Genomic DNA, 14,298 nt, shown 5'->3' on the forward strand with positions numbered 1-14,298 from the left:
TTTGTTCTTGCATTTTATGTTGTTTCTATGTTTTTGTTATGAGTTTATGATATTAAGGGGAGCTCCCTACATCAAGTGGTATCAAAGCTAGAGTTCTTGAGTGTGTGGATAGATTGCCAACTATGAGGTAGTTTGCACTAGGACTGTAGTTTGGGTTGACTGTGTAGATAGATCTCCAATTGTGAGGTAGTTTGCACTAGGGTTTCAGTGGAAGTGCGAAAATGCCTCCATGAAGAGAGTGTGGCAGAAGAAAAATGCAAGAATTAGAAGAACAAATGCATAGAAGAATGAATCTTCCCATAAGAGATGAAAGAAAGGATGAGGATAAAGTAGAAGAAAATTTTGAAGTAGAGGCACTTCTAAATCCAAAGGAAGAGAGGCTTTTTAGGGTCACCTCTAGGATTGGAAAAAGACTTAAGTTTGAGGTTGCCACATTTTCAAAATATCTTAACCTAGAGGAGCTGATTGGATCAATGAACTAGAGAAATAGTTTGAGTATGAAGATATTGATGATCCTAATATGGTCAAGTTTTCAAAGGAAAAACTAAAGGGACATGTGAAGATCTAGTGGTAAGAGGTTCAGTTGGAGTGAAATAGAAAGGGAAAGGACAAAATCACCAGATGGGATCGGATGAAAGATAAACTGAAGTGACAATTCACTTCCATGGATTATGAGCTTGATCTATTGAAGAAGATGTGAGGGTTGAAGCAATTAGGAAAATCTATTCAAGAGTATACCAAAGAGTTCTACCAAGTTCTCATTAGAAGTAGCCATGCAGAAGCTGATAAGGAGAAAGTCAGCTATTATCTTATTGGGTTAAAGCCTAGCATTTAGGATGATCTAAGTCTGGTTTGAATGAGCAATATTGAGGAGGCATACCAATTTTCTCAAAGATTTGAGGAGAAATTGAGCAAGAAGTTTGACAATAAGAACAATGGAAGAGGTCACAGTGGAAGATTTGGTGGATGATCTTATGGTGGTTATAATGATGATCAAAAGAATAAGGATAAGGCTAGAAGTAGCAATCCAAATTAGAAGGGAAAGAATTACAATCATTTCCATGATTAGAACAATAGAGATTAGAGAGGAAGAGGCAAAGGACAATGATCTAGAAGAGGAGGCCTCCTTGGAAAATGTTTTCACTATGGAGAAGAAGGGCATATAGCATTTGAATGTACCCAACACCAAGGAAGGATAGATCGAAGAATGGAAGATCAAGTGAGAGTTGCACATGTTGATGAAGATGTTAGATCCTCACATTTTGAAGATGTTGAAAGGGGAAAAGTCCCAGTTAACTAAAGAGTCCTGTTGAGTGGTGAGAATAAACCTGAGCAAAGAAGGAGCTTATTTTGTACAAGGTGTAGATGTGAAGGTAACTATTGTGATGTGATCATTGATGGTGGAAGTACTAACAATCTGGTGTCAGAAATGATGGTCACCAAGTTGAATCTGAAGAGGCAAAAACACCCATGTCCATACCATATTGCTTGGGTTTAAGATGACCACAAGGTTATGGTCAATGAGCTATGCTCAGTGAAGTTCAAGATTGGAAGCTACCAGTATAAGGTACTATGTGATATCATACCTATGGACATATGTCATATATTGTTGGGTAGGCCATGGTAGTTTGATAGGCATGGTGTACATGATGGGTGAGCAAATACCTACACTCTAACTAAGGATGCAATGAAACATAAGTTGAAGCCATTGAAAGATAAAGAAGAAATGGTATGTAGTGTTATTAGAATATGTTTTATTAATGCAAAAGAGTTTCTTAAAGGTATGAAACATGAGCATATGTATTTTTCTATAATTCTTAAAGATAGTAAAGAAGAAGTAGAGGAGGTACCTACAGAAGTTGTAGATATGTTGGAAGAGTTTTTTGATATTGTATCAAATAATGTACCTAATCGATTGCCCCCAATGACGAAGATTAGTCATCAGATAGATTTGGTTCTAGGAGCGAGTTTTCCAAACAAGGTAGCACAAAGAATGACACCACTAGAAAGTGAAAAGTTGAATAGGCAAGTTCATGAGTAGTTTTAGAAGGGGTTTATTTGAGAGATAATGAGTCCATGTAATAAACTAGTAGTATTAGCACCAAAGAAGAATGGAGAATAAAGGATGTACATAGATTCTCGCACTATCAACAAGATCACAATAAACTATAAATTTCCATTTCCAATGATGAATGATATTATGGATTATTTGAATGGAGCCAAGTATTTTGCAAAGATAGATCTAAAGAGTGGCTACCATCATATTCATATCAGAGAAGGTGATGAGTGAAAGACTACTTTCAAGAAAAGGGAAGGACTATATGAGTGGTTAGTCATGCCTTTTGGGCTAACCAATGCACCAAGCACTTTCATGAGGCTCATGAATGAGGTACTAAAGGAGTTTCTAGGTAAGTTTTTCATTGTTTCCCTAGATAATATATTGATCTTTAGTAAGACATCAGAGGAGCACTTGATTCATATTCGCAAGGTGTTTGATAAGTTGAGGGAAGAAAAGTTGCTGATAAACCTGAAGAAGTGTAGTTTTGTAAAGAAAGATTTGGTGTACCTGGGATTTGTAGTCTCAGGAGAAGGTTTGAAAATGGACCTAAAGAAAGTGAAGGCTATCCTTGAATGGCCTACTCCGAGGAGTGCGACAAGGGTAAGATATTTTCATGGATTGGCTACATTTTAGAGAAAGTTCATAAAAAAATGTAGCAGTATTTTTGGACCCTTCATTGAAACAATGAGAGGTGATAGGAAAGATTTTAAGTAGAGTGTAAGACCAAATAAAAGTTTTAATCTATTGAAACTGAAAGTTAATGAGCAACCTATTTAAGCACTTCCTAATTTTAATAAAGTGTTTCAAGTAGATTGTGATGCTAGTGGTACTACAATAGGAGCTATTTTGAGCCAGGAAGGTAGACCTATTGCTTATTTTAGTGAGAAGTTGAATGATGCAAAAAGAAAATATTCTATTTATGATTAGGAATTTTATGCTATAGTTCAAGCATTGAAGAAGTGGAGACACTATCTACTTCCTAAGGCATTTTTTTATATATTGATCATCAAGCTTTGCAATATTTGAATAGTCAAGGAAAATTGAACCAAAGGCATTTAAAGTGGATTGAGTTTTTGTAGAGTTATATATTTGTTTTGAAACATGGGATTGGGAGGTCTAACAAAGTTGTAGATGCTCTTAGTAGAAGAGAACTTTTGTTGATAGAAATGTAGATAGAGGTGGTCGGGTTCAAGGAACTTAGAACATTATATCTAGGTGGTCCTAATTTTGGTGAAGCATGGAAGGTTTATATAGAACCTTTTACACTTGATAGGACAAAGTGGTTGGATTTCATGATCCAAGATAATATGCTATTCAAAGGAAACTAATTGTGCATTCCCATAAGTTCTATGAGAGAGAATCTCATTAAGGATAAGCATAGTGGAGGATTGGTTGGACATTTTGGCAAAGATAAAAGCATAGCTTTGGTTGCTAAAAATTACTACTGTCCATAGTTGTAGAGGGATGGCATGAAGTTTGTACAAAGTTGCAGAGTATGTTAGATGCTGAAAGGAGTAAAGCAGAATACAGGGTTATATTAGCCATTACCTATACCAAAGGAGCCATGGAGGATATCAACATGGATTTTATTCTTGGATTACTAAGGACTTAGTGTAGGCATGATTCTATTTTTGTGGTGGTTGACAAGTTTTCAAAGATGGCACATTTTATTCCTTAGAAGAAAACTAGTGATGTTGTTCATGTAGCAGAGTTATTTTTTAGAGGAGTGGTGAGATTACATAGTCTGCCAAGAGTATAGTTTCATATTGAGATACCAAATTTGTTGGGTATTTCTGGCATACATTGTCAAAAAAGTTGAAGATAGATTTGAAGTTTAATTCATCACATCATCCATAGACTGATGGATAGATAGAAGTTGTGAATCATAGTTTGGGAAATTTGCTGAGATGTTTGCTTGGAGATAAACCAAAAGAATGGGATATGATTTTACCACAAGTGAAATTTGCATATAATAGTTTTATCAATAGGAGTACTAGTAAATAACCATTCCCGATTGTATATGGGAGTAGTCCCAAAAATTATTCTAAACTGAGGCAATTGGATAAAGGAGAGATAAGTAGTGCTAAAATGGAAGATTTTGTTGAACATTTGAAGAACATCCATGAGGAGGTGAGGAAGCACATCATAAAGATGAATACAAATTATAAGGATAAGATAGATGTGAAAAGGAGATATAAGGAACTTCAAATTCGAGATGAAGTCATGGCTCATTTGAGAAAGGAGCATTTTCCAGTGAGTACATATAATAAGTTGAAGATGAAGAAGTTTGGACCATGCAAGATAGTGAAGAGGCATGATTCTAGCAATGCATATGAAGTGGAGTTTCTTTCTTAATTGAATATTTCATCAATTTTTAATATTTTAGATTTGACAGAGTATTACGAAGGAGGTGATGGAGATGAAGTTGCAAAAGCAAAGTGGAGCATTCCAGTAGCTAGTTTGGCTACAAAGGAGATTGAGGAGATACTAGATAGTCATGTTTTAAAAAGTACCAAAAATAGAACTTATGAAGAATATCTAGTCAAATGGAAAGGGAGACCAGTTAAGGATTCATCATGGCTAGCAAAGGAGGAAGTTAACCATCTTGGTTTTCCTATGAACACCTAAGTTGTGATAGGTCACTTCTCAAATTACCCTGGGTGTCTGATGCAGGAGAATCTTGAGACAAAGGCAATCTTGCATCACCCAAAAATATTTTATTTTAAATCTTTTCCATTTTAATAAGGAGTAATAGATAGGGTGGTTACTAATTCTGGGAACTTAGTATTTTTAGTAAGTTTTTTATACGAGCTTGGAATGTCCTCAGTTTCTATAGGAAGGTTCATTTTAGAGTTGTAAGCTTACCATAAAAATCTCATTGCTCAAGCATTAGTATCAGAGAAGTTATTGTGGATTTTTGGTGAAAAAATTTGCAAAAAAATCTTTAGGCTCACTATTGGAGGCCTTAGAGTGCTCGGATGAGGTCCAAAAACTCAATAGAAAGGTGCTAGTGTGGTTCTAAGCCTATAGATTAGGAGCTAGCATTTCTAAAAAGTGATTATAATAACCAATAGAGAAATGGTTCATGAGTTATGGCCTTCGAAAGTTGGGCTACTAAAATTTCTAAAATAATTTGTCAAAGATGTATTTGGCTAACTCTATGTTGATTGTTAGGGTCTATCGGCCCTAGGTATTAAGTTTGAGCATCTACAACCTTCCTGGGCAGCATAAAACTACCTATTTAAGAAAGGCCCAAACACTATCTAAAATAGCTCTAAGTGATAGTTTGTAGCTTGTCTTGAAAATTATTGTACTGAAGGTGCCCATGTGGGTTAGCATATTGTACTTATGAATCCTATAATTCCAAATTTACAGTGCACATAAGAAGTCCATATTTTGTTCTCACATTTTCTATTGTTTCTATGTTTCTATTATGAGTTTATGGTATTAAGGGGAGCTCCCTGCATCATGTTGGGTGATTGGTACCTTCAGATCTCCCCTAAATCGATAGTAGGTGCCATGTTGCTATAGGAACTTGCTTGACTTTTACTGCATGTGACATGGCAACCAAAAAAAAAGTTTAAAGAGCTTTGATTTTATGAAAGGTGAAGTTGGCATAAGATCAGGGAGGTAAGAAATATGGTATAAGATGCTATGACAGGGCCTAAAAAATTATAAAAATTAAGATATTTCCATAACACTAGAAGGCATATTTTAAAGATTTAGGATGTTATGGAAATTTTCCTTGTTTGTAACATCAGGTTGTCATAAGATCAAGAAGCTCAATTTGAAGAGATATGATGCTACGAAGCTATTTTTCATAAGATCATAAAGAAAGGAAAGGTCAGTGTCGATGCCATGATAACAAAGAATTGTAAGATTGTAAAAGGGTTTTTTTCATAGTTTCTGACTAGTTGACAAGGGTTTTTTTATAACATCGAGATACTATTTCTTCAATGGTAAGATAATATGAGAGGTCTTTTCATTAGTCATAATTGTAGCATCGAGGAGCCCAGATTATTAAAGTAAGATGTTACACCAGAGGCCATTGTTGTAGGATCATAATGTTGGTAGATTGTAAAGCTAAAGCAAGAGGCATATAATGTTAAGATAATCTTCATTCATCGTGAGATTGTGGGGGAGAAATGGAAGGCTTAAGATCTTAAGATTGAAATATGTGGGGGTTGCTTGGCTAGTCTACCAATGAAAGTTCAAAACATGACATTCAATGACAAGGAAAATGAATAAAAAATTCAGAGATATTCAACATGCAGAAGTTGAAAGGATTATAAATTGGATAATATTATATAGTTTTGACTATAGTTCTATTTTTCATTTAATGCTTTATACTTGGCCTGGGGCCTAAAAATTCAAATGTACTTTAGAGGCATGATTTATATCCAAAATATGCAATATGATATACTGCCAAAATCAAGAGAAGATGTGCTTTTCATTTCCAGGATCATATTTTACACATGTCTCAAGTGACAGAGGCAACAACCAGATTTGTGATCCTAAGGGCTCCTCAACGCAAGTGCAGATTTGAATTTTTCAGCTTAAGATTAAATCAGATATGGCCATATTTTGATAATATTTGATTTCATTGATAGTTATAAAGTTATAATTGAAAGAAAATGGGAAATTGGAAGTAATGAATTTTTTTCACAATAAAATCAATAGTACAAAGCAAAATCAAATTTGATGCTCCAACATAGTTTTTGATGTGTATTTGATATTTTCTTTAAAGGATTTTTTTAGATTGTCTTAAGGGAGATATTTTAGCAATTGATGAGATTTAATTGCCAGCAGATGAAGAGATCAGTTTTCAACAACATTAGGATGAAGATATTTTCAATAGGACACATGTCAATATAAGATTATAGATCCAGAAATGTCTTCTTTTCTATAAATCTTTCTTCTCTACTCTTTGCTAGGGTCTAAATTTTGGAAATTTTCTCACTATTTGAGAGACTAATAAAGGGTTCCAATTTTTTATTGTGAGACTAGGTTGTTTGTTGTTTTTACTTCCTATCTATTGAGCAGAGCTCTAGCTATGAAGGTCACACATCCATTCTTGTGCAGGTTTCTATGTTCATTTCATTCATTGTTTCTCTAAGATAATGAAATTTGATAATAGATCATGTGACATATCTTTAGTTTTATTTAGTGCTACTAATTAATGTATTTAGTCTTTCTAAGGATAAATACAAAGGGGGATTTACAATGAATTATCTGTGTTCTCTTGATTTGTCTCCTAATTCTTCATATGCTATTAACTTTGTGATTGAATGAATAAGGTTCATTTAATTTAGGACATCTTGGATGAGTTGTGTGTTAGATCTATTGTTTCTTTTAATTTAAAGAGTTAATTAAATTCTTCAATGATATAATAGGGTTTTTGGATGTATAGAGGGGATGCTAATATGAATGGAGTTTGAGGATTTCAATTGATAAACTTAATTGTAAGGTAATCAAGTTAGGTCATCCTACTGGTACTGACTCTATGTTGCAATGGATAAGGCACTAATCACTAAATTAGATGCAAGGTGAGATGAAGGTCATTTATGCAGATCTTTTTTTATCAAAATTGATTTAGTTTTTCATGTTTTGTAGTGGGCTAAAAGGAATTAACCCTCACTTGGCTTATGGGTTCATAGGTTATGATTTGTAGCTATTTCATTCCTATGTTATTGAATAAGTATTAGAAAATATAATGGTTTCATCTATTGTTAATAGGTTCAAATTTTATATTTATTTGCATTGGTACCATATATTAGAACCTCAAGGTACACCTGCCTAGGTTTTGCAAAGCCTAAAGAAGAAGAAGGGTCTAGCCTTATAGTTGGCCCAAGAATTGCAGTCAAGTGTAGCCATCATAGGAATTTGCAAGCCTTTGATGCATTGGTCTAGTTTCTTGGTTATTTTTAAAATCTATTAAATCAAGAGCCAACAATTTCTATATAATTTGAACAATTACAATAATTAAGGTTTTCCTTCAATAAAGAAGGTGTGTGAGATAGTGCATCCCTACCTGTGGGTGGTGGCCTATCCATGTCGCAGTGTGAAAAACATTAGTAATTCTTAGCAATCAGCAGTGAAATGAAAGTAATAGACTTACCAAAAAAATTGTTAATAAAATAGTACATTGTATATTGGAGTCAATATTAATTGGAGGCAATTGGTTTAAATGTAATACTTACCATTCCCATGATAGGGAATTTTTTGTATCTACATAATTCAAATTTTAATCTATCAAAAGATCTTCCCCTACACTTATTGATTTTATTGCACATACAAAAACATGATTTTCCTCACATACCTCAAATATATAATAATTCAGCCACTTATTAGTTGACACAAGTCAAGAACTATTTATAAGTCTTACAATATTCCCTATTTCTTTTGGCCTTCCATCAATATACGTAGTGAACTTTTTACTTTGATCATTTTCTTTGCATTGTATATAATTTGGTGACAATGCATACCTACACATACTTTTTTTATATTGCACAGTCTGAATCCAATTGTTGTAATTTAATAAGATCCTACATGCTCCATCAATTCAAAAACTATATTTTAATAGATTTTTATGTCATCCATGGAAAGTAGGCCCAAACCATTTAATCAAGATGGAGCTATGCGATATATCCTTTCATTAACAAAAAAATTAGTGTTAACTGGAGGTAGTTCCTTGGGTACCCATTCTTTCTAAAGATGTGTGTACCTTAAGGGAACCTTCCTATCTCCTTCATTCTCATTATCATACGAACATGACCAACAAACCCCCCCCCCCCCCCCCCCCCAGCAAGAAAAAAATGCATTCATTTATTGAATTTTCTTCTAGTCTTTTGACCTCTAGTTGATCTCCCTATTTTAGACCTACTAGATGTCTCACTTTTGTCTTCTATTCCCTCATTTTCCTCACTTGAGGAAGATAGCTCATACAATCACCTATTTGGTGATATCTTCAATCCATAAAATGAGAGACATGCTAGGACTAAAGTTAATGTTGATGGAAAAACGAAGATGTGGAAATAAAAATTGTATCTGTAGGGTCTATTGACTTATACTTGTCGATCCATGTGGCTATGTAAGATCCTAGTCAAATGCATCGAATATCTTGCATATGTAAATCATTTATCTTAAGTTAGCCAAAAATTTGGTCTAATTAATGTGTATATGTACACAAACATTGGACATGTTGTACTGAATGTTTATATCTACACATATGGATTTGAAAGGAAAAGTTGGTCACCTCACTCATCAAATTCACCCATATTATAATCAATGAAAATTTTTCCACTTACAATGCTCTATATACTACAAATTACGTAGAAGACAAAAATTATATGATGCATTCATCAAAATCATTATATATTTTATAATTCTTTACCTCTACTTTATTTGTGGTAGCTATGAAATATCATTGTATATACTCCATGACAGTAGAATTCAACACATAATAAGCTAATTATAAAAACATACAAGTCAAACAAATCTCTATAAATAAATCATGACCCCATAATACCTGACATTGATTATACCTAGATAGACATTTCATTGATCATCATCTTCATCGACATCATCACCATCATCATACTTATCACTTTGATCATCATTGCCACCACCACCATCTTCATCACCATGATCATTATCTTCATCACCATTATCATGACCATCATCATCATGGCTATCATCGCCTTAATCATCACCATCTTCATCAACATGATCATGATCATCGTTGTCATTATCATCATCATCATCATCATCATCATCATCATCCTCACCATCATCATCGTTAGCATCACCAAAATCATCATCTCCTTCTTCTTCTTCATCATTGTGTAACAATCATTTGTGATCATCATTTACTTCATCTTCTGATTCTTTAGTATCTTCTTCTTCCATCACATTATACTTTATCAACCTTCCTTTTGCTTCATGTCTAACAAAAAATGACCAACCCAGTTTGTGTGGAACTCCAAAGTAAAACACTTACTCCCATTGTCTTGGAAGAACATAGGGCTTGTCTCCAACTAGCTCAAATGACTTTGTATTAATCATTGTAAATCCACTATCATGTTCAATGAGAGTCTTATCAAGATCATTTCGATTAAGTCGTAGCCTATACCATTTGACAAAAAATAGAACCAATTTAAATAAATTAAAGTCACACTCAATTATATCATCCAAAATTTTATAGTATCAATTTTCATATTGTTGAGGATGTATGTCATTTCTAGATGAAATATTGGTGACTGTGAAGATTGCACTTATCTCAGAATCACAAGTTTTCTTTGTTTTGTCTAACTTTTTTATGTGAAATTTATGGCCATGGTAGTACATATCATTTTGGTGTTTGATCTAAAAATATTCAAACATGTTAAGATTATTTGCATCAATCTATGAATTGATATTAAACTTATGGGTCATGATTAGTAATCTTCTATGTACCTTTCTATCTCTTAAGTCATATGCTAGATCAAGTACCATTGGCGTAACATTGGGATATCTATTATGATGAGCTTCTTTAACCAATGATGCAAAACTATCTCATGTCAATGAGCAACCACTTTCTTGAGACTTTTGAATCTATACTGTCATCCAATTAAAATTGTTTGCAATATACAAATGCAGTGCATCCCACTCATGACCAACTATAAAGAAAATAACTAGACCAGTTAGAAACAACTTATATTGATGATGGATAGAATTAATTAACTACAAAAAAAAAAACTTTTAATTATATCTTACTCTCCTCAATCTACATTTCCTCGTCATGTACTCCCCTTCAAATTTGTCAATAGAGTCGGGATCCCAAATGCGATGTACATGGATATTTATAGTAAATTTAGAAGATATTCACCAATGTACACCATGGTCTTGTATACCATATATCCCTCTACTATAAAACCATTAGGACTTGCTTTGTATCAAACCAAGTCCTTCATAAATTTCAAGTGCCTTTCCACCATCCACATTGACCAAGTGTGTACAGGTCCACACAATTAAATCTCCTCAACTTGATGTATGAGATTGTGTTATTGAGCATTGAAAAAATTTGAAGGTATGCACTTTTGCATTTCACACATAAGTTGTGGAATTTTTCTCTTCCAATATTTTATATCTATTTTATCATTTTTTTAAGATGATAATCACCTATAAGAGATTCAACACACAAGAACATATAAATGAGATTTCAAATAAAATTATACAATAGATTACATAAAAAGTAAAGCAAGTCATAAATATAATATATGTGCAACAAATTTTAAAAAGTACACTTCTAACCTCATGTATTTTCCAAGGTCATATATAACTTATTTAATATTGTTGTCAAACTAGTGTGGGAGGGATAGAGGTAGGATGTACTAAAATAGTTTAAAAATGATCATTTCAATATATTATGAAATAATACAATAGGTAGTACATGCAATTTTACAAATATATTGTAAATACAGAACATGACTTACCTTGATGAAGGTATGCCAATCATGTGTTTTCAATCTTGGCCCATAATCACCTTTCTTTGATACAAGAGTGCTTATAGTTGTAGCAAATCCTATGCAAAAAAAAAAAAAATTATGACTTCCTTTAATGCATCACTTTGTTGCTTCGTTAATAACCAAGGAAGGGCACTCATATTCATGCAATATCCATTGCTATTTGATTCAATGAAATCTTTCAGTGCATGACTAGATTCATGAATGTCAGTACAAATTTTGGCAATTTTTTCTCTATCATGCCTTTCATCCAATATTTTCCATAGTGTCTCTAATACATTCTTTCCAATATGCATAGTATTAAATAAATGCACAATTGGGAGATCCTTGTAGTACGGTAACCTACTAATTGAGTGGGATAACTTTTTATTCCTCTGGGAAGTTGGTCATTGATGTCTTGATGATCTTTATGAGCATAAATTACATTATTACTAAATAAAAGACAATATCAAAATATAAATTTTAAATTTTAGACAACAAACTAGACATTACCTTGGTGATTTAGTCAATCATATTCTAACTTCCATAGATGAGGTGTCATTCTTCATAGCCTTGATGTTATTTTTTCTTTCCCATTAAAAAGATGTTTTTTAGTAATTTGATACTTATGATTATTGTGGAGAAAATGTCTAAACTCATCGAACACCTATTTTCCTCAACTTCTTGAATGATGAGATTTCATCTTCAGACCACAAACTAGACATGCAAATTTTTCATTTGTCTAAAGACCTAAAAGATCATGTATAATTGGATTATGTATAATTATCATGTGCAACTTAAACATACAAAAATAATGTGTAAGCATTGTAATAGACCAAAAATTAACCTTAACAATATAACATGCCACAAAAATGAGTTAGCCTAAGGGTATCATGTATTGTCCATACAAGAATTGCATAGAATTGAAATTGTCTTTGTCCTATTGGTCTAGAGATGACATACATAGTGACTCCATTCCATAACTTCAAGACAAGTCAATAAGGAGCTCTATACATTTTCATATCTTTAACTTGGTACTTACCTAATAATTGAATGAACAGAAACATTATATAATTATTATGACCATTTTCATGCACTATTTATAAATTTATTTAGATAACTATTAAATTAAAAAATACCTAGTACAATCATTGACAACATTATGTGCTCCCTCTTTATGGACATCCAAGGAGGAATGTTATTGTTAATAACAAAATTAGGCCACACTAAATAAATAAATCTCATATCTCCAAATGGATTGACATTGTCCACTACCGATAAAAGCTTGAGATCATGAGGTTCTTCTTTAAAGTGTGGTCATGTTTCTTCTATATATTTAAATGCAGAACCATCCACAGGAATTCGCATAATGTCATCTTAACTTCTATTGTGTGCATGGTAATCCATAAATTTTTCCTAGCCTAGTGCACCTAAATAATTGTTGAAGATGTGGAATAATGGTAATGTATCGAAGAACCTTGTGAGACACCTTTTTAGTTATTTGGTCTAACAAATATTTACTAATATGACAATCAAGGAATTATATTACAAATTCATGTTGTTTATGATATAGAATGTGATCATTGGGACATACATGTATTTTCCAATACTTCATTCCAATTTGATTCATAATGGTAGATAATTATTGGTATGAACAAGACAAAATATTTTATGGTGGTAACAAAAACTCACCTATCAACCTACAACAACAAATATGAATTATTAATATAATTAATAGTAATGGTATACTAACATTGAAGATGAAAAAAATGGCATACCTTAGTATACATGACATTGCTACATTGGATAAACCATTAATTACCTTCAAGTTCACAAACAACACTATAGCAAAGAGAACAGTTATTTGGGAGCCTTCATATAAGGGCTCGTGTTCCTTCTCAAGTATAGGTATATCAAGACCATCTTCATCATCATTATTAGATGTGCTAGTACCATCATTGTGAACATCTTCATCAACTGCACCAACACCATCTTCTTCAATCATGTCCTCTATTTATCCCCAGCTTGGATATTCACACCTCCATATTCCTCTAGTAGGAAATGTACATTTAGTAATCGACAAAAATTGTGGTCCCCTTCAACATGACCATGTTGTCTACAATGACTCTGGGTTGTTGTGATTATAATTCTTTGATTCTTTAATCCCTTACACTTTTTATAAGGATAATTACATTTATCAACTTTTCTTCAAAACTCAAACCACAATCTAGAAATTCTCTTGTTATTTTATTATGGGTTCATATTGGTAGGTGTGGTCTTTCTTCATTGGAAAATATATCTACAAAATTATTGGACATGTTGTACTTAATGTTTATATTTGTACATATGGTTTGAAAGAAAAAATTGGTGTAATTAATGTGTATATGTAAAAAAATATTGGACATGTTTTATTTAATGTTTATATCTATACATATGGTTTTGAAAGAAAAATTTGGTCTAATTAATGTGTCTATCTACAAAAATATTGGACATGTTGTACTTAATGTTTATATCTGCACATATGGTTTTGAAAGAAAAATTTGGTCACCTCACTCAAACTCATCCATTTTATAATATCAACAACTTTCATTGACATAAATTCAACAACTTTCATTGAGCCTTTCCATTGCTCCTTGTTTGTCATGAGTTGGGGTCATTTAATAGGGTAAGTTTGTATTCAGTGTAGAGTATGCACATATCAAAGTTATGACTATTTATTTTAGTAGTTTGGTAGTATTCATTCTAGCAGTTGTTTGG

This window comes from Cupressus sempervirens, chromosome 7 (assembly GCF_028749045.1).
Source record: "Cupressus sempervirens isolate cs-2001-9-10 chromosome 7, ASM2874904v1, whole genome shotgun sequence".
NCBI classification, from domain to species: Eukaryota; Viridiplantae; Streptophyta; class Pinopsida; order Cupressales; family Cupressaceae; genus Cupressus; species Cupressus sempervirens.